General features: G+C 39.8%; 1 protein-coding gene and 1 pseudogene across 2 annotated transcripts in view; one reads left to right on the top strand and one right to left on the bottom strand.

The window, feature by feature from the left end:
- The window catches only part of DOK6 (docking protein 6), a 236739-nt gene that overhangs the window by 55052 nt on the left and 154061 nt on the right, over window positions 1–27626 (bottom strand). The gene's annotated exons all lie outside the window — the stretch shown is intronic.
- On the top strand, window positions 633–26261 carry LOC308523621 (fructosamine-3-kinase-like; annotated as a pseudogene). Its single transcript has 2 exons — window positions 633–779; window positions 25588–26261. The product of its transcript is annotated as a fructosamine-3-kinase-like (transcript).

The following is a 27626-nucleotide window of genomic DNA, read 5'->3' as shown; positions in this document are numbered from 1 at the left end:
AATAAGTTTACCCTAATAATGTGACTTCCAGGGAAGGCCTGTTTTGCTCTGGGGGAGTCTGAGTAGCTGAGGCCCATCTTGAGGACACTGCTTGCCTATAAGACTGACCCTCAGTAGAACGTTGGACACCCAGGCTTGATTGACAACCTTTTCCATGTGTTTTCACACATCATTGCTGGGAGAATTAAGTGTGCCCATGTTGACTGCACTGGGAGGGGACACTGGAAACTTGATCTGGTCTTTCCTGGTCCATATCCCTTTGCCTTTTCCCTGTGCGAATTTTACTCTCCATCTTTCACTATCATCAATCACAACTGGGAGTGTAATCACATTTCCTGAATCTTTCTAGAGAATCATTGAGCCTGAGGGTGGTCTTGGGGAGCCCACCACCTAATACAGCCAGCATGTGGTAGATGGTCAATATATTTTTTTATATGAGTCTAAAAAATGTCCTAGTTTTCTCCAAAATAGGTCTTTTTCAAATTCCATTCCTCTTGGGATGTAAGAGGGTAACCTCTCTTTCTTTATTTTTCCCTACTACTCACTTCCAGAATCACTTGAAATAATAGCATTGTCTGTCTTGTCTCTATTATGTTCTAATAAATAAGGAGCAGTAGAGTTCATGTGAATGTATGTATTCACAGGAAGAAGAACTGCACACGGTTCTCATAGTTGTCCTGGGGATGATGTCACTGCACAAGACCCCCAACCGTGTACCAGCTACCCTACTGCCCTCCTCTGTGGACTGTGCCTCAACTCCAACTTTGCGCTTTAGGAAGGTGTGGCTTCAGAATTCCAGTTTTTCTTCCAAATGACAGAAGAAATTTACCAAGTCAAAAGTTAAAGAAACACTTTAATTTTAAAAAGTAAATGTGGGTACTTTAAAATCATTCTCTGAGGGTCTTTAGATAAACTCTGGCTATAGATGAATTTGAAGATCTTTGGCGATTTTGTCCATCTTCACAGCTGTTTAGATTCATTCTCATTGAATGTTAGGCAAATATATATCCAAATATTGATCCCCATGCACACAGACATTTTAAACTCTTAGCAATGGAGTGGAACAGGAGCGCTTTCCTGAAAACCGAGTGGTGTTGCTATTCAGTATTTAAAATTTAATGTTTAATTATAGAAAGTAATGAAATTCTTAAAAGCACAGTTTTTATGCAGAGCAGTTAAAACCAATTAGCTCTTTTATTCTGTTAACAGTTTAATCTTTATCGTCATTTAACGATGCTAGCAGTTTACTATTTTTTAAAGCAGCTATGAAAAGGCTGAAGTTTCTCCAGAAGAGCTCTGGTGAGTCAGACTCTAATCCATGGCAACCAAGTGAAAGCAAAATGTGCAGTTGCAAAGAACCTTCGCTTCTTTAATCTGACCTTTTCTCCTTCTTTCCTTTTGATTCCAACTAGCCTCACCCAGCACCCTGACTCACCCACTTCCTTCTCCCTTGCACGACCTTAATCATTAGGCCCTCAGGACAATGAGGTTCTGACCCAAATCAGATAACGTTAGGAACAAAGTTTCGGGTCTGTTGACCCCAGACAGTTTCGGTCAAGCTAGAGACAACACCTAGGCCTCAGCTGTTTTTCAGCTTCAGGCCCAGAAAAGCGGCAAAACCGGACGAAACCAGGCCATGGCTGGCATCAGGACCAGATGCAATGATTGACTACTTCCTTTCCTATAGCCAACCAATCAGAGAACATGTCCCTAACCTTGACCCTAACTCCCTTAGTCACCATGAAAATGATCCTCCTCCTCACCCCCCCAACATCCACCCCCACTATAACTCATCCCCTGGAAGCCATGGGAGCCAGGTTTTTGAGCATTACCTCACCTGTTTCCAGGTGTGGGCCACTTCCTAAAAATAAATCTTTATTTTCTTTGTTGCAAATGCCTGTTTATGTGAATTACCTCACTGAGCCTCTCAGTGCCCTGGAAGGCTCTCACTGCTTCCCATTTTCCAGAAACAGTGTCATCTTAAGGAGGTTAAGGAATTTGCCCAAGGTCATTAACATTTAAGTGGCTGAGCTGTGATCTGAACCTACCCACATACCCACAAAATTTTGGAGGATAAGGTTATTATCACTAAGCTAAAGCACGCATTATTCTTTAATTATGAAATTTTTTATAGTGGAGAGAGCGAGAGAGAGTGCACTCTGGACAGGGCTTTGGATAAAACATTTTGAAGCCTGCCTCCCTCTTTGCCTGGGTTTCTTTCCTGGCAAATCAGGTTTCTAAGACATACATCAATGGATGCACTAGTAAAATGCATAGCAAGTTAATCAATCAACGAATCAATCAATCAATCAATCAAACTGTAGAATTGGAAGCAAACCCTCTCTGTGCTCCCAAACTCATGTTATGCGCTTTGTAAGGAGGAAGGTGTAGAACATCTGCCACCCACTGCCTCCTGACTGTATGGCCCCAAACATTTAATGCAGATGGTGACTGTCCTTGCTTGATTTCACTGTTGGTGCCTTAGGGCTACAATGGTTTCCCTCAGACAAGACGAGAAACCTGAGCCAAGCCAGAGATCTTGATTTTATTCCAGGCTCTGATGCAAATTAACTTGTGAAATGCCATTTTTGATCCTCTAGAAAATGAATTTTTTGACAAAAGAGTTGACCTAAATCATTTGTAAGGTAGAAATGTGTTTTACATTTTTACAATTCCTCCACTGTGCACTCAAGGATGGCCAGATCACAATCACATTAATTAAAATAGCTCCATCTTTTCAGATATTTTCAAAGTTTTTATTTTATTCTATTCCACTTACATTTTCTTACTTTCAAATTTTCTTTTTCAACTCCATGAAGAAGCCTATTGTGTCTCCCTGAAACAGTCTGAAGTTTTGGCTTTTGTGAATCTTTGAAAAGATATACATATAAGAAGCTCTCTATATATCTTCCTTTCTGCCTCAAAATTTGAAAATTTAAAAATCCACCATGTGAAGATGAAAGTTAAGTCATATACTTAGTTGCTATTTAATTACCTCAATACATGATCAGAAATTATTACCATTATTATTATTATTCTGTTACAATATATGTTTATGAAGGTTTAGTGAAAAAATTTTAAAGGTTTATAGCTAATTTTATATTCCTCTTGTATACATTTCTCCCAGTAGTTTATTGTAAAAATATTAGCTACTCCTTAAGAATTAGGGGTTTAATATCCTTAACCCCCAAGTGTCAATCACAAAAAGCATGCAATGCATTCCATGTCTGTTCATTGAAATGACTTGAAATTTATCAATATAATCAATACCTACTTGATAGGTATTGATTTTGTAATTCCTGATAGCAAAAAAAAAAAGTAAAATTCAATGTAAAAGAGAGAAACATTTTTTTGAAGTATGATCCCATGGTGTTAATGTATGCTTCCAAATAGAGTGCACCAAACAATCAAAAGGAAAACAGAACTGATGCATTCTTTTGTTCTCAGCTGATGTACCCTTGTTCCATTCTAAAACTGTGTGAGAGAGGCACGCTGTGTCTGTCATATGAAACAGTTGCCAATATGCACTCAAACCTCTTTTTCTGGGGGAAAATGAATAACAAGCAAGTCAAGCAAAAATTTAATTTCTATCGTTTAGAAATTAGACTTTGCTTTTAAAGTGAATTTGACTGCCAAGTATGGTTGGACAATTTTTACAGCTTAATATGCATGTTACTGATATTTAGTCACTGAATTAGAAGAGTTATGCTTCTCTTCACCATTTTGAGGAAAACCTAAAAATGAGATCATTATATTCCCTCAGAGCAAAAGAGCATGTAATCAGGGTTTAAAAATTACATTTTCATTCTCTTTTTGCATTCAATATAGTTAATTAAGGTAATTTTTAATTATGTAAAAGATACTTTCAGTGCCTAAGTAACCATGAAGAAAGTATTTAAATTATAGCCAAAAAGGAAAGAAACTTAAGACTGTACTTGATTTTGCCTTAATTAAGACTTGCCTTTTCTTCTTAGGTTGTATTTATTATTTAACTTTTTTGGGGGCACCTACCACATGTCAGGCACTGTATTAGCCTCTAAAGAACTTTTTTATTTTTAAATCCTCACCCGAAGATATTTTTCCATTGATTTTTAGAAAGAGTGGAAGAGAGAGGGAAAGACAGAGAGATATATCGATGTGAGAAAAACACATTGATTGGTTGCCTCGTGCATGAGCCTCGACCAGGGCCGGGGCCAGAGCCCGAGCCAGGGAGGAGTTTGTAACTGAGGTACATGCCCTTGACTAAAATCGAACCTGAAACCCTTTGGTCTGTAGGCTGACACTCTATCCACTGAGCCAAACAGGCCTGGGCTAAAGAAAATTTTTTAATAATAATATTTAAAATATAGGAAATAAACATTAATTTATGAATTGCATATGCTCTTATTTTATATATATACTAGAGGCTTGGTGCACAGACTTGTGCACCGGTGGAGTCCCTTGGCCTGGCCTGTGGGGATCAGGCCAAAACCAGCTCTCTGACATCCCCTGGAGGGTCCCAGATTGCAAGAGGGTAGAAGCCAGGACGAGGGGCCCCACCAGTGCATGATTGGGGCCTGGGAGGGCGTGTCTGGCCTGTCTCGGCCAGTCCCAATTGGCCAGATCCCAGCAGCAAGCTAACCTACGAGTTGGAGCGACTGCGCCGATGGTCAGTGTGCGTCATAGCGACTGGTCAAACGGTCAAATGAAGTCGGACACTTAGCATATTAGGCTTTTATTACATAGGATTCTCATTTTAAAATTCACTAAATGAGCCCTGGCTGGGTACCTCAGTTGGTTAGAGTGTTGTCCCAATACCCTCTCTAAAAATCAATCAATAAATGAAAATTCATTAAATGAGTAGATGGTTATATAAAATATATAACAAAATTTTACACTTTAGATATTAAGAACTATTGAATTGGTTACCCTCATTGTGTTAAAATTTTCTGTAGAGGTTCTTAGTTGATAGGTCACTCAGGATACAACTTTTAGTCTTTTGTTGCCATTGTCAAAACAGGCCACCCTGTAAAATGGTACAACACAAATCAGTCTAAGATACTGAGGGCAAATACTGATTTGTATTGGAAAAGATGTGAGCATGTGTTTAAGTTATAGCTTCTTCATTTGTTTGAAACAGAAATTAAAACAGTGCTATGATGAAAAAAATAAATCTACTTAAATTTTAGAAATTAAAGAATCTCAAATTCAATTACCTAGATTTTTTAAATATCATCAAATGTCATCATTCCAGATTAGTAAATTTAAACCTTAATTTTAAAACTTCATTTAACATTTTAAATTGTATCCTTTAAAATAATATAAAATGAAACTATGGCAAACAGTCCCTTTGAATCACCTTAAAGTAGAAGCTAAGAAATGGAATCAGTACTTCCCCATCATAAATAAAAGTATCAATTATTTTATATCATCCCTTGATATCTGACATTCTTAGCTCATCAAGGTCCATACTGATGTATTCTAACTTAAAATTAACCAATCATTTCCGTTTCCCCTGGTGAATACGGTATAGACATGTATGATAGCACTTCAAGCATCTCATCACCTTATTTTTGCATAACTTCTTCCCAGTCAGGCTCTTATCCCCTGAAAGCAGAGGTGGGTAGGGATGAAAAGAAAAATTAGAATAACCTGTAGAGGTTAGACTGCTCAGTCCACCAAGGGGGATGCTGCTATTTGAGACTGAAGGGGGGATTTCCATCCAGGATCCTGCAAAAGTCACAGTAGACCACCAGATAGCTGGGGGGCGTTATATACTGAAAAGCTTAAAAGAATAAGTATGGGAAATTGGGAGACTAAGCCACTAAGATACTTTGCTTACTAGGAGTTGTGTAGTTAATCCTCCCTCCTTCATGACTCCTCCTACAAAGATGGCCATTAATGATATATGATGGTTTTTAAGGCATTTTAGAATTGAATTTATATTTCTTATGGGAATTCTGCTTCCAGGAAGGCTAAGTTTCTCCTGGAATTTCTCTGTCACGGATGACAACTACAAATTATATCAACCAACTCACCAACCAACTAAACTCTTCCTCTCCACATCTTTCCAATTCCTCCACCATATCATCCCTGGACTCAACAGTCCCTTAAGGGTAAGGAATGAACTGAATGAATTCTATTTTGAATGGTATGATTATTCAAGGGCCTCTTGTCATTGTCAGGAAAGCACAGAGAGAGCCAAAACCAAAAATGTATTCTTAGATGTTGAGCAGAGAGGACGGCAGGTACCAGAACAAGCTCCAATGACTAGATTCCAGCCATCTCAGAGGCGTCCCGTTGAAGACAGGGGCACAGGGCAGGCACATTTGAGCACCAGAGTCTTATGTGCTGTGACCATTCACAATGAGGATTAGGAGAGTCTGAGTCAATACATTCAGAATGATTGCTCGGATGGGGCTGATGCTTGGTAAGAAACTGGAGAAACATGGTGAGAGAGAGCAGCAGCAAATAAAGAGAAATTTAAAAAAGAGGTGCTTGGGAAAGGTCAGGGAGTCAAATGGTGATAAAAATCAACACAGAGTGAGTTGAGAAAATGATTATTCAAACAGGAGAATCTCTCAGTGAACAAGTTGGCTATACCTGAGGACAGGAAAAGTTCCAGGAGCCAGAAGGAGGGAGCAATGGTCAGACAAGCAGAGGAAACAATCAACTTTAGAAACTAAAAATTGTTTTCAGAGTTCCATCATCAGAGAATATTCTAGATGTTATCTCCTTGCTCATGCTGTCCACAGCCCTGGCTGAGTGCACAGAGAGCATTTCCCTGATAACTTAGGCTTCTGGTCGGTGAGACAATCAAATTCTTCCTGATCAATGACGGAAGCTATGGTCACAGTGTGTGTGTGTGTGTGTGTGTGTGTGTGTGTGTGTGTGTGTGTTAGACATCAGTTGTGAAAGGAGAGATGCAGAAAGGTGCACAGATCTTGGCAGGTGTGTGTAGCCTCTTCCCGAATTTTTAGCTCTCTGTTCCATTTTGTCTGAGGCCAGGTATACTTTGTTTCATATAGTCTGATTCTATAAGTTTGCAGATAATGGAGAATGATCCCATATCTCTCTATATAAAACCCTAATATGCAAATAGACCGAACAAATAGGCAGAATAACCAAATAATCGAACAACCAAACAACCAGTTGCTATGATGTATGCTGACCACCAGGGGTGCACACAGAACATGGTGAGCATTGGCAGCAGGCGGCAGAGTGTGGAACATGGCGGGCATCGGCCACAGTGGGATGGTGGAGCAGGTGAGCGGGAGTGCCAGACCACTGTGGGGCGCTGGTTGCTGTCATCAGTGAGAGCCTCTGGTGGTTACTGAAAATTCTTTGCTCCCACATGCCATGGTCCTGCCAGCGCTCACACCCACTGCTGGTGCCTGGTGCTGGCCCAGTTGCTCAGCACTGTCAGCAGCTGTGAGTAGCAGTTGCCAGCCCCAATCAACCCTCAGGGCTTCTCCACCTCCGCCTGCTCCTCAGGGGCGATCAGGGCCGGCAACCACTTCTTGCACCAGCTGCTGGCAATGGCCCCACTCGCACCCGCTGCCAGCTCCAGCCACGCATGCACCCACAGTTGGCAACCAGCGCTGGTCCTGATCCATTGGCTTTGTCAGCAGGTGTGAGTGATGGCTGCTAGCCCCGAACACCCCTGAGGGCTTTTCCACCTCCCTCTGCTCCTGAGGGGCAATTGGGGCAGTAGCCACCACTCGCACCCACTGACAGTGCCAGCCCCGCTCATACCCACTGCTGGCTCTGGCCCCAAGTTGTCAGCTTGTGGGAGGGGGACTGCTGGCAGACAGGGGACCAGGGGACAGGGTGTGAGAGGCCGAGCAGGGGCGTGGAGGATATGCCAAGACCCACCCCTGTGCCCACTGCAGCCTCGCATCCCACAGTTCCTTTCAAGGTGCACACATTTGTGCACTGGGCCCTTAGTGTTAAATCAACATTCTAGGTGACCCTTCTGCATGTCTAAGTTGGAAACAAGTACTTTTAGAGCAAGCCTGGGATGGTTTCCTTCTCTGTTGAATGTAGAGAGAATTAAGGACCACAGCGAGCCTCTGCACAGGACCAGATTTTCATTAGCTTGTTTACTCATTCAACAAACACTTATCTTTCATTCACTGTAGGCAGGCACTTTGCTTGCCCTGTACATGGCTGCACACATTTCCAACCTGTACGTGGCTGTGATAGATGTGGTTCAGAAAAGCTACCTGAGTGAGTAAGGTTCAAGAGCTTCTCCTGATTGGTTTATACTCTCTCTACGACCTCCTTCAATTCACCACATCTCTATACCTGGACCCAAATAAATTCTTTCATATTTCCAGTTAATTAAACACCTTCAAGAGAGAGAAGGGGCTGGTGGTAGGAATGGATTAGTGCCTTATGTCACTGAGAAGTATTTATAGAAATAGAGTTTTGCTTTTCAGGGGAGGACCATTCCATGTTTTTAGATGTGAAAATCATTACAGTGTTGGTTAGGTTTGCAGTCAGGGGGCTGCCGGAAGCTACGGGTTTTGTGGTGGGTCAGGAGGAGGAAAGGAGCACACACAGAAACTCCTAAGTAACAGACGATGCCAACTTGACTTCCCTTATACTTTTGACAAGGCCTGGTTAAGGCGCTTCAAGTGCTAATTTAACAACTGGACTCATCTGGGCTCCCAGATTCCTCCCGGAGTGGCCAGGCAGAGATGGGGACCACAGGTGCGCTGGCTGTACGGCAGCCCCTCATGGTCTCAAGATGAAATGTTGTGGGTGCAGAAAGAGGTGGGACTTTTCCACTGTTCTCAGCCCAGCACCAACTGCTGTAAAGAATGAAATAAAAATGCCAAAGGAAAGTAGTTGAGAGAAATTTACGCTTTTACCCTTGAGACCTAATGGAAATTCAAGTGGTATACATTTTATTTTCTTTTTCTTAATGGTCAAAGCCCTTGGCTGCATATTGTAAATACCTATCATGGATAGAAGCAATCTCAGTGAGAAACGCTCCTTTCAGCACGTTACTTGTTCAAGCTGCACGAGGTGCTCATTTTAAATGTTATCGTCCCAGGAATAAACGATCATTTGCTGCTAAATAATATCTCCATGATGTCATTCTTCTTATCGCACAGAAGGATGTTAGAGAATCTCAATTATATAAGGTTTTGAATTGCTCTGTGGTCCACAATTCTAAATGCTTGAGCTCTAAAGTTATCTTATGTTTATATAATTCATCCTATTTTTTCACCCAGGGAATGAATCCTCATTTCAATTCCCCACGATTTTTTTCTCTTGCTACTTCCATTAGATTTTCCTACAGATTGAAGGGAAGAAGATAGAAAACAAGAGAAAACTGAAAAGCAGATCTCGTTGCAAAAAAGGATCGATGCCGACGGAAGTGGTAAAGGTTTTGAGACCAGGTGAAGGGACTGCACGGATCTGTGGGACACAGGCTGCAGTTGGAAAAGCAGAAGGATTTAGATGATGCCCTGGAAAGGCCCGGAGCATCCTGGGAGAACATAGTGACGGGGAACAAAAGGTGTGGGCTCAGCTTGGATGCCTTGGAAAAGTCACCCGACCGCCAAGTCTCGGCCACTTAGCTGCACACCCATTTGCTGTACACACCTGAGAGGGTTGCCATGAGGCTCAATGTAAAAGCATTTTGAAAACTGTCAAGCACAGTGACAAGATATTACTCTCCAGAGCACTACTGCTGTGTCTGCAGAGCTAAAACATCCTCCTTGGCAAAGGTCTTCTGGCTGCACTTTTGAATCTCACCGGTCTCTGTGACAACCCCCGAAGATGTGGCATTTTCTAAGTTTGGAGATGGCAATTCCTGTTCTCAAACTGTGACCCCCAAGGTTTCTGGCAGGCCCAGTCACACCCTGGCATGTGCTCTGTCACACGCAATTGTCCCTGTTCGAGAATCTGCCTGTGAAAAACTGCGTCCCCTGCTAAAGTGGCAGCTTTCCATGGGGGACAGCCAGCTGCCCCTGCCTGCACCAGCACAGAGAGTATTTGCAAAGGGAGCAGAACACACTTTTGCTATTTCACCAGCTCACGTAAAGGTCATTTCCAACTTGCTTCTTCTGCAGTGGGAGGTTTTGATTGTACAGCTCTAGTCTTGGTGCTTCTTTGGAAATTCGTTTATGCTCTCAGGGGCCGGGCTGTGTTCCCTCTTCCCGACTTTCATTACATTTAGAGCAGCCGAGCACGGAGATAATGTAGTTAGAATGGCAGGCAAAATAACCCATCATTAGAGCTATTGTCAGCTTTCTGCATACTTAATAGAAATGCTGTATGCAAACATATTTATGGATGGTCAGGATTAGAATAAATGGAAAGGCTTACTTTCTGATTGTGGATTTGGGTGACTTGATGTATTTTTCTCGGGGATTCTATTTAAAACATGGCAATTTACCTTGGACCATAAGAGCAAGAAAATTTCTTTTAGTGAGAATTTCTTCTATCTTTAGGGTTTCTATGTAATTGTGGGGTTCATGTTGAATCAGTTTTACTAGTAAATAGAGTGATGATAAACATTTCCTCAGAATACCATGTTGTCATTTTAGACTTGGGTGTGAAATATTGGTTATTAATATTTTAAATTGACATAAATGTGAATGAATTGAACTTTAGAGGTTAAGATGTATGTGGCTGTTAATGTAAACCCATGTTGAAGAAAATAATTGAATAGTTTACCATTTAAATCTTCTAGTGGGAAAAAAGAGCCTGGATTTAGGCTCTATGGAGTGAAGTCCTTTGCCAGATGTGTTACTAATGACTTATGGGGACTTTGAATGTATCAATTGCTCTCTGTACCCTGGTGATTCTCTGTCCTTTTCTGTCTTGTCTGTTTGGCATTGTGCTTCTGTCCGTCTGGCATTGTGCCTGGGAAGCTGACTTCTGCAGGCTCAGGCTTGCTTGCCTTCCAGTTTGGCCAGAGGGGGCCACTAACAGCAGACAGGGGAGCTGGAGGGAGCAGAGGAGGTATTTTCCCACCCTGTCCTTCAGGGCTCAGCATTCTGGTATTTATTGGCAGTCTTTCTTCTTCCAAGGATCCAATGTTCTCTGGGTTCTGGTTCCTTGTTCCCTCAGGCCAGGAGTGGGTAAAAGTTTCTCTCTGTTGTTAGTCTCAGGGTACTTCATCACCCCACAATTCTTCCTTAATCATGCCAGCACATCTTTAAATAGTTCTTATACTGAATTCTCCACAGGTTCTTTGAGTAAGTCATTTCTTTATTGCTGATCCTAAACTTAATTTACAACGTTATTTAATCTCTCTGTGTCTCACTTTTCTCATTGATAAAAAAAAAAAATCTGTCTAGTATATCTCAGAAGGTTGCTATGATGAGCAATAGTATGATGGTGCTAATAGTATAATAATGACAACAATACTTGGCACGAATTATGTACCTACGTCAAAACTCACCCTCTATTCATGATGGATTAATGGAAGGCAAAAATGGTCACAAACTCTTTCTCATCCTGCATTCATGCCCTTGTAATCATGCCTTTGGTGCTCCTCCAATCAAAGGTGGCAAATTTTCTCCATCTTTTGATTCTGTGCCAGCCTTGATACTTGCTTTGGCCACAGGGAAATAATGAATGAGTCTTGATCAGCAATTTACAAAGTGCCTGTGCACTTGGGCTCCCTGCCACCGTGTGAGCAAACCCAGGTAGTCTGCAGGATGACAAGACACATGTCCCAGTCATGCTCAACTTGTCACTGAGCCAGCCACTGCACCAGTAGGAGACACCTTATCAGATCACCAATCTCTGGCCAAGGTTAGTGGAAACTTGCCCAGTTGAGCAGAACTGATGACCTAAGATGAATAGAAATGGTTACTAGAGCCAATAAAGTTTGGGTGACTTGTTAAAACAGCAAGAGATAGCCTGATGGAACCATTCTTTGCAAATATAAAAACATAACAATTATTTTTAAATATTATACATTATTGTATCACACATTATTAGTATCTATATGCTATGATGGAAGAAAAAGGTGCTCCTGGAAGGTTTCAGAAAGACATGCTTTCTGTTGTGTACAGAGCAGCCAGAGCAATTTTTCTCAGAGCACAGTGCCTGAGCATTGGAAGTGAAGTAGGGGAACGTTTTTTTTTAAAATGTGTGTTTCCATAGGCATGTTGGCCACATATGTCAGCAGATGAATTTGGGTGTTGCATATTAGTTAAAATCACAAGTGGAAAAGATTACATAATAAGAACAAAAAAAGAGGAATTAGAAGGTTGAAAGAAATAAGTTTTATGGGTTATAGTCTTAAGAGAGATAGCTCAGAATTCAAACACATCAAGACCTTGACTTAGAAGACTCCCCAACTAGGTCAAAGAGTATATCTTGATGGAAGCTAATGCCATATACTCTTGTATTTGGCACAGGAAGGTTAGCCAATGGCTAAAACAAACAGAATATGACAATAAGTGTTATTCAACTTTTCTATCCTGAGCCATGACTACCTAGGGAGAATGAGCTTACAGTATGTAGTCCTTAAGGGTTTCTCCAGAAAATTGTAATAATGACTAGGCTGAAACATTGAAAAGCTGCATTTTTTAAGTTGGATGTTTGGTACATTTGAGATATCATGCTGGTACAGTCCATATTAAATCACTGAGAGAGGTGCCAAGGAGATGGGCTTTTGTGGGAGAAAACATGGTGGCTGTCTCTAAAGCTTGGTTGCTAATATTCTCCTATCTTTAGATCAAAGGAAAAGTGTGTCCAGGCTGAGACAGCGGGTGTGTGTCCCATGCTGATGTCTACATCAATGAGAAGTTGCTAGGCTGTTGGAAGGCACTCATTAGGAGATAAAAATAATAACTTAGTTGGAAAATACCCTCTTTTATTGGAAAATACACCAAAAGTTCTGAGGTGTAAATAGTATAAAGTATAATTTTCTTCCCTGAAGAACATACTAAGAATACCAAAACTCAGTTATTCAACTGACACACAGACCATAACATGTAATTTTATTTTATAACATAGAATTAAGATCTTCATTGAAAAGAGGGATGAAACAATGCCATATCTTTTAGAGAGCTTTTGACTCCTCCAAATTTACCATAATATTCCAAATTCACAAGCACCCTTGAACTGACCCTTTGTAGTTTAAAAATTCCCTCATAATTGAGCCTCTTTGTTTAAAGACGTCAAACAGGTTTTACTCAGTATATCCATAGCTGTCACTAAAGAGAATAAGCTTATAATGATTCTTTAACTTCATTCATGTTAAGAAAAAGGTGTTTACTTTTTATTTATTCATACATTTTTAGTTTGTCTTTTGTAGCTGTAAGAAAAATAATTCTTTAATGGTTATATTCTCTGTTTTTGTTCTCATCAATAAATGTATGAAACACATACTTTAAATAATTTCATAACAATGCTTCCACTGCATTTTAAAAATTCCTTCCAAGGGAGCTGGCTCGGGAAAGAACTAATATAATTAGCATTTTTTGATGGATGACGAGTGTCAAGGTAGAGAGATGAAGATGCTTGTTGCAGTTGGAGAATACACCTGAGTGTGTGCCACATGCAGCTGCCCAATGTGACTGGAGAAAGTAAATTAGACTTATTCTTTTAGATAAACAAAGCATTATTTTCATAGTCTTAGAATTTATATTGTCATAAACGTATTTTTATGAAAAACTTTATGATTATGTTTATTTTCAGTCTAGCCCGATGTATAGTTAGCTACCTTGGAACTTCAGGTGAGTATGTCATCAAGGTCCTCCCATTAGAAGAGGAGATAAGCCAGAAAATAAATCACACTCTCTGAATGAATAATTGGCTTAAGCTATGAACATCTTGAAATAATTAAGCAGATATGTTTTGTGTGCCTGCATGTGCCAGAAGTGGATCTGCTTGTTAGAGAAAAGACCTTTCAGAGAAGGACTTTAGGTAATATTCTCTATCACTTATTGAAGAGATCTGACAAGAACACAGGAGAGAACATTTTAATCTAGAAATTTGTATTATATCCTAAGTACATGAGTATAGGCTCTTCTTATTTATGACCTGATGAAGGCAAGCTTTGGAATTTATGTACAGTCTTTATGCTAGTGAACACCAGCAACATTAAGGACAAAAATGATAAGGAAGTCAAGGTTGAATCTACAAATACATTTATGAGCAAGCTGTAAGGGCATTTCTAAGAACTACAGAAAAATCCCTCCTTTCTGCTTGTATTTAGTTCTTAATATAGGAATTTACTTATTCCACCTCTTTAGATTTTTGAAGTATGCTCATTTGATTAAAATAATCACTGTCGATGAACTGCCTTTCAATAAATCTTCTGATTTTAAGAAATAGTCTTTTAAGGGAACATGATCATATAATCACCATGCTAACTATCATTCAAAAGCCAGAATCCAACAACTGTGAAATGACTATATGAAGAAATAAATGAATGAGTTAAATATTATGTCCATGTAAATTATGCTGAAAGATAGATGGAAGACTTTCAACCGTGTGAACTCTCACTTGACTATCCTTCAGGAAATCAATTTTGATATTCTAGGCCAATAGTAACTTAGGTTAGAGAGTCTGAACTTTGTATTCAGATTTTCTATTTTCAGCTTAGTGACTCTTTGTTCATTGTCCTAAACAAACACATTTAACATTAGAATTAACATAGAACCAAAAGGGAAATGCAAACATTGAACCATTTCTGACTTAACCACTTGTCCTAATCTTATTACCTAGTAAGTTTCCTTTCAGTTAGGAAATTAGGAGATACAGGTAAAGAGTTGAAAGTTGACCCAATATTATCATAGTAAAATATTTTAACAGACACAAACTAGAATTATCATGCTTTTCAGTGTGCTCTACCTTTCAGCATCCTAAAATAGGATTCAGAACATCTTAATGTCTAAAAATAATAAATTTTGGGGTTGTATCAAGTTATTCTGTATTCCCTAGGGTTATCCAGTTGACTTACATCATTTTCTAAAAATGGTGTAAGTCAACTGGCTATTCCCCCAGGTTCTAGAGTACCAACTTAGCTGTAAAACAAACAGCTATGTAAGAGTTTCTTTCTATGTTTCTTCTAATGGCCAAAGATCTATTCTTGTGCTAAATCTACCCTGGAAGGGGATGTCCTCTCAGCTTATTCTTCAAGAATGAACTGGCTAAATTATAGGAGTTTTTCTAATTCACTTCCATATAACTGTCAGAATCAGCTTTTTAAGTTTCAGATATTCACTCTTTTCATCTTTATTCTGGGAACAGTTTTCTTTTGCATGAAATATATATTTTAGTATACCTATATTTCCTTTCTTGAAGGTCTTCTATCTGCTTTGGTTTGTAAGACATTTCTATTATAAAACATTTTTATTTTGCATTTATTCTTGAAGATATTTTTATTAAGAATAGAATTTTTAGTAGACAGTTATTTTCCTTTAGTATCTCATAGGTTTTATTCCATTTTTTTCCTGGCTTTCATAACCTGTAAAGCTATTAGCTATGTTACATTGTAGCTTTAGAAAATAAAATGTTTCTTTGTAAGTTCATTTTTTATTTGGCTATCTTATATTTAGTAGAAATTCTTCACTCTATGGTATGATGTCTTTTATTATTTTTGAAAATTCTCAGCCATTATATCTTATTGGCTCATTGTTCATTTTTCACTCTTCTCTTCTAGCACTCCAATTATACATAAGAACTCTCCGTGTTTCTCATGTTCTCCTTCAGACTTTTGTGTATTATTTTTTTCCTGGATATTTCCTCCTGAGCTTTTTTTCCAATTAATCAATTATTTCTTCAGCTATGTCCAATCTGTAATTTAATTTATTCATAATGTTTGGTGTTTTATGTTGTTTGAACCTGCAATTTTTTGACATTATTTCTATCAAAAAAAGGAGTCTTACTCCACTTCCATTGAATCTGGGCTTGTCTTAGTGATTTACTTCTAGTGAACAGGATGGAACACAAGTGATATGTATGACCTCCAGTTTTAGCTCAAAAAGCTGGCTTCTACTTGACTCCATCTTTGTTGAGATATTTGCTCTTGGAAGTCAATCATCATGCCTTAGGAAGCATAGGCCTTAAGGAGGCTACGTCTAAGTGTCCAGCTTACTACCCAGTGGAGATCTAGATCTGAATGAAGTCAGCTTCCAGACATGTGAGCAAGGAAGTCTCTGAAATGTTCCATCCCAGCCTCCATCTGCCTTGCAAACACATGAGAGAAATGAATGAGCAAGAACCCAATGAACTCTGAGAATTGCCAGAGATGGTAATGATGATCATAATATCAATAATACTACTAATATAACAATAATTTTTGCTGTTTTACACCACTATTTGATATTATCATCTGCTCTGTTTTCAAAATAGTTTTCAGTGTTTAGGCAAAATTCTAAACCTTGTTGGTTATCTCTTTAATTGTTGTAGGCACATTTATCTCAAAGTCTGCAGATGATAACTCCAGGGCTTATTATTATTGTCCACTGTTTCATCTAGTTGTTCTTCATGCTGTCTCATCTTGCTGTGTTCTGATTATTTTTTATTATGTGATAAACTTTTTATTGAAATAATGTGATCCCTAAAATGCATATTATCTTCTTCCTGAGACAATTTATGTTTGCCTTCTCCAAGATCCTGACACTGTAAATTCTGTACTTTGAATTAGAATGCTGACAGAATGACTCAGAGATGAAGGGCATCTTAGTGAATTATAGCATTGAAACTTTATCTTTAGCCTAAAATAAAGACAGTCATATATCTTTTGAGAAATAAATGTAATATAAGTTAAGATTTATTTCTTTGTAATTAAAATATCATAGAACTTTGAAAATCCATTAATTCTAGAATTAACTTATATGTACATACACTGAAGATACAGAGAGCAATAAACAATAGTAGCAGCATTCCAGGGCTTCATCAGTAGGGTGGCAACAATGAAATAAGAAACTATAAAAATAATCTAAGAAAATAAGTGCTGTGATAGAAGTGGTATGATTCATAAGAAGAGTGTTGGGGAGGGCTGGGCCACAAGACTGGGTAGATCATGGAAGAAGTTATCTGCAAAAGGTGTGGGTAGGGGAAAAACAAAGAATTAAATATGAAAGATCACAAAGAGCAAGGATGTGTCATTAAAGATTAATGTTAAGATCATCGGTCTCCTATTGCTATGCTTGGATACTAAAGTCAGACAGTGAAGAAGTCTGATAGTAAAAAAAATCAATTCACTTGGAATATGGAGTTGGAGGGAAGCTCTATGGGTACTCTGGATTGCTAGAAGGATGAACACGTGGGTCCTGGAGAAAATTAAGCCTGAAACATCACTGGAAGCAAAATGACAAAACTGAAGCTGTCTTACTTTGGACACATCATGAGAAGACAGGATTTTTTTGGAAGAGATAACAATGCTAGAAAAAATCAAAAGTAGTAAAAAAAGAGGAAGACCAAATATGAGATGGATTGACTCCATAAAGGAAGCCACAGGCATCTGTCTACAGGAGCTGATCAGAGCTGCTGAGGACAGGCCATTGGGGACATCACTCATTTGTAGGGTGGCCAGGAGTCAAAGCTAACCCAATAGCATGCAACAACAAATATTTATATTTTATACATACATTTATGTGTATATATATATATATATATATATATATATATATATAGAGAGAGAGAGAGAGAGAGAGAGAGACAGACAGACAGACAGACAGACAGAAAGATCATTCACAAGTATAATTATACACTATAACAGCATGGGAAGCCAGTAGCTATTATTATGCTTAATAATGTAAATCAGGTTATAAAAAATACATAAACACATCAATGCAAGTCTGTGCTTCCTTAATCATAGTTCCATGCTTAATCTTTAAAGCATGTTCTGTTGGTGAGAACTAATGCTAATGCAAACTACTGGTCAACCACATGGGGCCGAGGTCTTGAGGTGTCAATCATCTTTTGCTTTCAACAATTTAATTACATCCTTCCCTCCCCTAGGATTATATAATAATTAAGGTCTAGCACATACTAAACCGTTATTTTGTATTCTCGATGTCTTAGCTGTTTAGATTCTGAGCTGACTGAAGTTTTCCTTTTTGTAGAGTCTAGTATATTCATACCAATGGTCGTCCTCATTCTCACTGCCAGTGACACACCCAGGTCAATGCTATCTTTGGTCACATTACAGTGAGAGGCAAATAGAGAACCAGCAGATGGAGTGTTCATAGTGTATGTTACCGGGCTTATCTGAAGGGGAGAATTCATGACTCATATGAAAATACCAGGCACATTCCCTTTCATTTATGAGGTAAAGCTATTGGCACAATAGAAAGTGATCACTCTTTGATGAGTGTGGCACAAAATAGGCTTCCTTTTAAAAAAACTAAATAGGGGCTTCATCATGATAGTAGAGAAACATTTTCTCTAACAATCTTATCACCTTGTTATTTCCAAACTCTGCCTCATAGTTCCTTTCTTGATGAAATGTGCTCTATTGTTACTTCCAACTCACCTAAGAGTTTCTGCTTTCTGCTTAGAGAATTAAGCAACTCAACCCTTCTTGCTGTGTGGGAATTGCCTGTTTCCCTCAGCTTTCAGTCAGCTGTTGTGTGCTTCACTCCACTGTTTCTTTCCTCCTCCCAATCACTTCAAAAGCAGGAAGAGGCAAATCTACTCCTCAGTGTCTCCAGGACTGACCGACACCACAGATCCCTCTGCTCTTGTTCCCGTCAACTGTAGCAACTTCTGACTGATTTTAAAGAGCATTGAAAGAGTTATATTTTTTAGAAGAATATATACTTAGAAAATACATTACTGTACTATGTCTTTTCTCTTCTGAATTCTGATCTTTGACATCGAGGACCTTGCTGGCTCAAGAGGGGCTGCTCCTCCCCCCCCCCCCGCCCCCGCCCCCGCCCCCGCCCCAAACAATTTCTAGAGACTATAAATAACTCACCTGCAAGCATGCTTTTCAAGTGCAGAGCCCCAATCTCTAGCTACCTACTTCACTAGGCCCTCCCACTCTGGGTCACTATCCACCTGCCCTAATCACTCTGGGGCCAGGTAACCAACAACTGGGGGCAAAGCTGCCCCTATGCCAGCTGAAATTATTCAAACCAACCAATCCTAAACCTGTTTACCCCGCCTCATCAGTTCCACAATAAAGGCCCTTGTCTCCCACTGACCAACCCTGATGCTTCCCCACGTGCCCCACTTCCCTCCCCCAAGCCATTGCATGCCTTCCTTCTCTTGGGAACTGTAAGTAACAAACTGTCTTTTCAATGGGAAAAATCTCCTAATCTGCTTAAATAATGATAAAACTTATTAAAACAATTACTGATGTATTCTAACTTTTTTTGTTTATAAATACTTATTAGGTGCAACATGAAATATATTACCCATATTTTCTATTGCTTTCATAAAATATTTATTTCTTGAAGTTTATATTTTACTCACAGAGAAATATATCTTAAAATGAGACAATGAATACTTTTGCATATTAATATTTGGATTATAAAAGCTTTTTGTAAAGAAATATTACATTGTATAGTGATTAATATTCAGAAATAAATCTACATTCGATGCAGAAATTTATGGGCTAAATTGAGTCAATTTCTCTGGGGTACAAAAAAAAGTGAAATTGCCCTAACTGGTTTGGCTCAGTGGATAGAGCATCAGCCTGCGGACTGAAGGGTCCCAGATTCGATTCCGGTCAAGGGCATGTACCTTCATTGCGGGCACATCCCCAGTGGGGGTGTGTGCAGGAGGCAGCTGATTGATGTTTCTCTCTCATCGATGCTTCTAACTCTCTATCCCTCTCCCTTCCTCTCTGTAAAAAATCAATAAAATATATTTTTAAAAAAGTGAAATAGAATTTTCCTTAAAACCAGAACTCAAGAGTTTATGTAAAGTAAGAAACTAAAATATGTTTAAAATTCTTAACTGGTGAGTGGGTAAAGAATTTGTAGTACATTCATAACACAATAAAAAGAAATGAACTCTTCTGTATGAGACACTATGGAAAAATCTAAAAGGCATTATGCTAATTGAAAGTAGCCAGACATGCATTTAAATAACATTCTGGAAAAAAAACAAAACCATAGGGATAGAAAATCAGATCAATGTTCCCCAGGAGTTTTGCTCACTTGGTATCCATTTGGAAATTAGAAAGAATTCACAAGTTATTCTTAGCAAAAGCAGCAGAATTTAAGACACCATTCTAGGACAAGTCCTAAGTAACCAGAGGAAGACTTTTTTTTTTTTTAAATATATTTTATTGATTCTTTCACAGAGAGGAAGGGAGAGAGACAGAGAGCTAGAAACATTGATGAGAGAAACATTGATCAGCTGCCTCCTGCACATCTCCCACCGGGGATGTGCCCGCGACCCAGGTACATGCCCTTGACCGGAATCGAACCTGGGACCCTTCAGTCCGCAGGCCGACGCTCTATCCACTGAGCCAAACCGGTTTCGGCGAGGAAGACATTTTTGTCAGTGTTGCAGAGTCTTATCTAAAGCAGCTTTGAGTAACTGAAGGCATAATCTGAGAATCTTCTTTAAATGAAACAACACAGGGGCATTCTAAGGTAGATTAGTATAGGAAAAAAACATGTGACTAGAGTAGAGAATCAGTGGAACCTGCATAACGACACAAAACAAAATATAACCCTAGCTATTTTGGGTTATGGCTTTCACCATTTCCATGGTGAAAACAGAAACACCATATTAGAACCTCATGTGATACATTTATGGTTTGTCACTTATAATGAAGGTAGCTGTGTACTAAATTGCCCACACGCCCTGGCCAGTTTGGCTCAGTGGACAGTGTGTTGGCCTGAGGACTGAAGGGTCCCGGGTTAGATCCTGGTCAAGGGCACACTGGGTTTTGGGCTCGGTCCCCAGTGGGGGGCGTTCAGGAGGCAGTCGATCAATGATTCTCTCTCATCATTGATGTTTCTGCCTCTCTCCCCCTCTCCCTTCCTCTCTGAAATCAATAAAATATATTAAAAAAATAAAATAAATTGCCCACTCATTATAGGGTGCCATTCTCAGCTAAAGTTTTCCAATTTACTCCTTAAGGTGGAGATTTACAGAATAACAAGGACTAAGTGGGCTTTGCACAACCAATTCCCCAGTAATGTGGAAGGGAGGAAAGAATCCTTCCTCAAGGAGGCACAAATTTCCTCTGGGGGAGGGTCCATGTTGCACTCTGATCTCCCCAGGAGAGAGGAATTAGTTTTGAGCCTGCTAAGCAAGGTTGGAGGAAATACAAATGAATCCATTTGAATAGAGCTGGGATTTGGCTGCTGAAATGATATTGCTAAAGCATTCCTTTTCCTTTTGATTAGACTTTATATTGCAAATAAATTAGTTAATTCCAGCACAATTACTAACGGGTTGGCTGTCCAGCTCTCTGCTGAATGATCCAGTCTCTGCCAATTGCCTTAATAGTAATACAACGAATGCAAACATAGTAGCCTCAGAAATCCCAGACACTAGCAGAGTGGGTTCAAAGTGGTAATAGGAAAGCAAATAGAAAGTCAGTGGGGCACGTTCTATGCCTGCATGACCCTGATTTGACTTGTTTCAAATACAATCCTTTTACAGAGCAATGGAGTGTGAATCTTTCAAATGGAACTCCAGGGAGAATCCTTTATTTCAAAGACTGAAAGGTTGGAAGAATTCATTGCATCTGCAAAGCCAAATGTCAAAAGTTGTGTTTCTCATTCCTCAGGCCTCTGGTTAACTAAGCACTTGATTGACATTCTGCCACACAGAACAGGATGTGAGAGGTAGGGGCACTGAGGCCTTCAGCTTGAAAAGCTGTCAGCATATACTACCTTGTTTATTATCACGTGTGACCTGATTTGTAGTTTCTCTTTTAAAATAGAAAACTCAGGTATCCTCTAAACTCAGATGCTGCCTCAAATTAAAACAAAAGACAACAATGGGTCTAATTCATAGTAGCTGTGGCTCCCATTTGCTTCGCGCTTGCCGCATGCCAGGCACTGTGATCATTTCCTTATGCGCCTATCATCTCATTTAATTCTAAAACAACCCCATGCACTAGGAAAAATTAATCTCCAGTTTTCAGATGAGGAAACTGATGATCACAGGAGTTAAGTATCTCCCACAAGGAAACCTTGACCCAGAGCGCATTGTCTGCGATTTCATATTTTAGTTTAAAACCACCTCGTTACATTACCTTAATGTGAGAAATGTACAATGTCAAAATGCCAAATGTGGTCAGCTATAAAGATTTTTTCATTCTAGTACTTTTCCCTAAGGAATGGGTTTTCTAAATTATATTGATTACAACCAAAATAGCAAATAAAAGTAAATATACAAAATGAGTTCCTGTGGCATAGTTAGATTTATGCACACACATTGTACACATGAATTCCTTTTTGATTCATGTACTCTTGGAGTCATTCTGTGAGCCAATGAAAGCATAATTCAACATGCCTAAGTTCTTTATGTTTTGACAAATGCCCTAATCACATTTGGGAGAATGTCATTGTATAAATATTTATCATATCAAAATATTGCTAAGCCAGTCGGCATGGCTCAGTGGTTGAGTGCCAACCTATGAATCAGGAGGTCACGTTTCAATTCCTGATCAGGGCACATGCCCAGGTTGCGGACTTGATCCCAAGTGTGGGTTGTGCAGGAGGCAGCTGATTTTTCTCTGATCATTGATGTTTCTATCTCTCTCTCCCTCTCCCTTCCTTCTGAAATCAATAAAAAATATATTTAAAAATATTGCTAAATATTCAGTGATTGAGATGAATTTCCTTGCAAAATCTCCTCAGCTCTTTGTTCCAACTAGGTGTATATTGGTGTTAATAAAAGCTAATTGAAACATCTATTTTATTTTTTATTTTTTTCATCAGACCCAGATATATTGCTAAAAAACTTATGTTAAAGGATTACTCATTTATAAGGAATATTAATGGATCATATTTTCTGTTCTGAATTTTACTGATTCTCTGGAAACCATTTTTGAGGATATTGGGGGTGAGTCAGGCCAAAGGGTCAGTTTGTCAAGAGATTTTACAAGTATCACATTTTACCACAATCAAGAGGCACAACAAGGCAGGAAGAGGTGTGGGCCACCAGCTCCTGGCACTGGATATTCACTATCTTCACAGATGCATGAGGTCGCTTTGTCAAGAACATGGCTGGGACACCCAGCAGAGTTCTGAATTAGGAAATGCCTTTATTTTATATCCCAGATATTTAGCTTAAGTGGCACCCTCTAGGGAGCTCCGTCTCATAAATCCAAAGTTGAAGTCTGTTCGCCACAGGAATCCCAAGCAAGGAGCATCCTGCTAAGTTGTATCCATGGATGCGGAATCCCCTTCCAGCAATATCATTAGAAAACATTCCAGGAGGTCACCAATATCTGTACAAGATGAGATGGCACCCCTTACTTTCTTTCTGTAGCCCTGGAGGTCCCTTTAGTGTTGCTCGGGGGAGAGGTGGATCACAGACTAGGTGTGTGAACTCCCTTCTCCACAGTGGGGTGCACTGTTGAGTTTCTAACTAGTTTTTATCACTTTGCTCAGAGGACTGATTAAATTTACGGCCATGATCAGCAGTTTAATTTCCATGTGATCCAGGCATCAATGTTTCATGGTGAGGTACCACGACTCCAGTGCAGGCCACCATTTTGGGAGTGAGTTTTTTTTAAAAATTCCATTTGGAAAGGAAAGAGTGAGGAATAGGTAGATATGCTTATACAAATCCAGGACCCACATTGAGAAAATACTTTAACAGACACAAGAGTGAGCAGGAACAGATCCAGGTTTTTGAAGGGCCCAGAGTTTATACAATTTTGGAGGCTTTCACTTTAATAAGAAGAGTAGAAAAATATTTCACTTGTGCACAATGACAAAAATATTGATCACACATGTTCAATATTGAGATTGTAAGGGCCCCTTTTATTAGAGAGGGGTCCTGAAGCTGGTAGCTCATTAGCATCTCAGTAAATCTGTAGGTGAATATGATACTTGTGCCAAAATAATTGCATCCAATAGCTCTGGAGCTCTGGAAAACACATAAAATAAGTAGATGAAATGAGTGTGCCTTAAAAGATATTGAGGTAGAGGAAAAACAGAAATAAAAATATACAAAAAAATGTAGAGAATAAAGCTAAAACACTTGCACAGGGTCTACTGTGGCTACTATTTCTTTTTGAATCCTCATCTGAGGATTTGTTTATTGATTTGAGAGAGGAGGAGGAGGAGGAGGAGGAGGAGGAGGAGGAGGAGGAGGAGGAGGAGGAGGAGAGAGACATCAAGGTGAAAGAGGAACAGTAATCGGTTGCCTCCTGTATGCACCCTGACTGGGGTTGTAACCTGCAACCTAAGTATGAGCCCTGACAGGGAATTGAACCCAAAACTTTTGATGTATGGGATGACACTCCAACTGAGCTACTCGGCCAGGACAACTATGGGCTACTATTTACTAAGCACATTATCCTATGTCTGGAGCTTTCACAATAACACAAAAGTACATACTATGCCCTCTATCTTAAAGACAAATACCAAAGTACAGAGTAGTCCCCCCTTATCTATGGAGGATATGTTCCAAGATCCCCAGTGGATGCCTAAAACCACAGATAGTACTGAATCCTACAAATACTTTTTTCCCATACACATATTCCTATGTAAAGGAATCGCACACAGTTAGAGAGTAACAGCAATAACTAAGAATGAAATAGAACAATTAGAACAATAGACTGTATTAAAAATATGTGAATGACTGCTCCTGATTTTCAACCTAATCTTTCATCCCTTCAGTCTTCTATGTTACAGTAAATGGCAACTATGTTGTTCTGGTTGCTTGGACTAATTCTTGAAGTCATATATGATTAATATAGTTTTCTCACTTTCCGCATCTATTCAGACTCGAACTTTAAACCTGGCACCTTCCCCTCTTCTTCCCTGCTACACCTTTGGTCTAACATCTCTTGCCTAGATTATTGTTATAGGATCCTAACTGTTCTTGCTTTCATCCTTACCTTCTACAGTCTGGTTTCCATACAACACCCAGAGTGAACTCTTCTATAACACAGGTGAGATTGCATCAGCTTGACTATGTGCCCCATTGGCTTCCCATCCCATTGAGAGTGAAATCCCACATCCTTCAGCTGACCCCACAGATGCTACTTAGCCTGGCCCATAGCCCTTGTCTGATGTCATCTCCTAAAACCCCCTTACGCGTTCTGCTCTGGCCACACTGTCTGTTCCTTAAATATGCAAGTGCTACACTGTTCCTGGTCAAGCTCTTAGACCTGACACTCCCTTGGCCAGTAATGATTATTTCTCAAGTACATGCCTACAGACCTTCTTCCTCAATTCCTTTATGTGTCTATAGGAATATTTCCATAGATAAGAGGCTTCTTTGACCACCTTATCAAATAGCACCCTCCCATAGCACAACCATTCCTTTAATATGCCTCTTCTTCCATAATACTCATCTACATGTAACATATTATACATGTTTATACTAATTTGTTTATCTTATTACTTTCCTGCCTAAATAGCTTATAAGCATCATGAAGTTATCCCAACCACCCTGCACATGCCTGGCATATATTATAAACTCCATAACTGTCATATTCTGTCAAATATAAAGTACCGGCTGCGCTAGGAGCTGCGCACCGAGACCCTGCGCGCCCTGGGGCGCTCTGGCGGGGGCTGCATCAGCGAGGGGCGCTCCTAGGACACTGACGCGGGGCCTGTGTTTGTCAAGGTCAACCGCAGGGCTCAGTCAGGCTTGGAGAGTTGGAGAACAGGTGGCAGATCTGCACCTTTACAACCAGAAGCTCGGGGACAAGTTGAGGGAGGAGGTGAACACAGTGGGTGAATGAGTGGCAGGACGACTGGTCGACCTTCTTCACCCGGCACCGGCTCCCAGCGCAGCTGGACCTCATTGAGAAGGACTATGCTGATCGAGAGGCACGAGAGCTCTGGTCGCAGCTACAGGTGTAGATCCCGGATCTGTTTCGTGGCCTAGAGATTGTCCCCGCACTTCTTCTCGGGGGTCTCTGGTCAGGAAACGTGGCCGAGGACGACTCGGGACCCCTTATTTACGACCCAGCATCCTTCTATGGCCATTCTCAGTTTGAACTGGCAATTGCCTTGATGTTCGGCGGCTTCCCCAGGTCCTTCTTCACCGCCTACCACCGGAAGATCCCTAAGGCTCCAGGGTTCGACAAGCGGCAGCTGCTCTACCAGCTCTTTAACTACCTGAACCACTGGAACCACTTTGGTAGGGAGTACAGGAGCCCGACCCTGGGCACCATGAGGAAGCTTCTCAAGTAGCAGCCCACCTGTGTCCCTGCCCACCTGCCCGCCCGCTTAGCAAATACCAGGGGCAGCAGCAGTAGAGGTGCCTGCAGTGGCTAATAAAGCCAGTGGGGACTTTGGGGACGGAAAAAAAAAAGCACTAAAGATTATAAGACCTATCTTCATTTTATATATTACTATAGGGAAAATGTGCCAATTATATTATCATACAACTTTTTTTTTTTATCACTTATAATTTTTGTATGTGTTGAAAGACTCAGGCTCACTTTTCATGGATGACAGTACATTACTCTTAATCATGCAGAAAAATGTAAATAAAATAAGTTATGGAAGGAATGGCTAAAGCTTTCACACATACAGAGTCCAACTCTTGTGAATCAACCTAGAGTTATCAGTGCCCTTTGCTTCCCTTTTTTCCACAAAAGATCATTTCACTTGCCACTGGGAGAATTAGTGCTACAGATTTCTTCCTTAAAGAGCACACTGATTTCGACTTTCAGATTTTCTTCTAAAGCACTGACATATCTTCTCTAAGTTCTATGCTGGTTGGCGCACATGTTATCTACCAGAAGGTGTTTATAGTGAGGTTTTAGACAGCACCCAGGATTCACATTCCTTTTTCAAATGGTTCTAAAAGATTCCTTGACCAAGACATTGAAGAGTTATAATCAAACTGAAATATAATTAAACTCAAGAAGGGAAGCACAAACATTCCACTAACATCAATGGAAATGAGATAAACACAAGCATCTATGACCAAGGCCGGGTGCACGCAGGCAATGATGACTAATCCCTATCACCTCCTGGCAGCAACCAGTGAACGATGCCGTTCAGGAGAAGGTCTTCAGAAATGTGAAAATATGTGTATCGTTTGAATGAATCAAGAGTTAATAAATGAATGGTTCAACTGTTCTACTAAAGCCATATAAGAGTAGCCTCCTGTGAGCTGTCTCATTGGTGTAGGTGGCAACCTGCCACCACTCCAAGGAGGAGATCAAACCAGACCTTCACATCTTTCTCCATTGATTTTTATCTCTTTGATTCTGGCAATCATTCCTTGATTTAATGACTATTACTAAAGTTTAGAAACTTTCTGAAGGAGAATAAAAAAACCTAAAAGGAAGGCCAAACTGTCATTGGGATCCCTAGAGACCAATTAATGAAAAGCAATTCACACTAAAGTATGTGTGGGTTCAATAAAAATGTATTGAACTTTAAAGTTAATGGAGCAAAAATTAAGATCAGAGTCTCCATTTCTTGATAAGAACAGTTTCCTAAGTCATTTAATTAATGTTTTATCCTAGGGGAAAAAATTAGTCCCAGTATTAGAGTAGCAAGAGATTTACCAAATTAGACACAGGAAAAAAAAAAGGTATGAAG

Source organism: Myotis nattereri (genome assembly GCF_964212035.1).
Source record: "Myotis nattereri genome assembly, chromosome: 8".
Lineage (NCBI taxonomy): Eukaryota > Metazoa > Chordata > Mammalia > Chiroptera > Vespertilionidae > Myotis > Myotis nattereri.
Note: the sequence above shows the minus strand (reverse complement) of the source record. Positions and strands in the feature narration are given on the sequence as shown.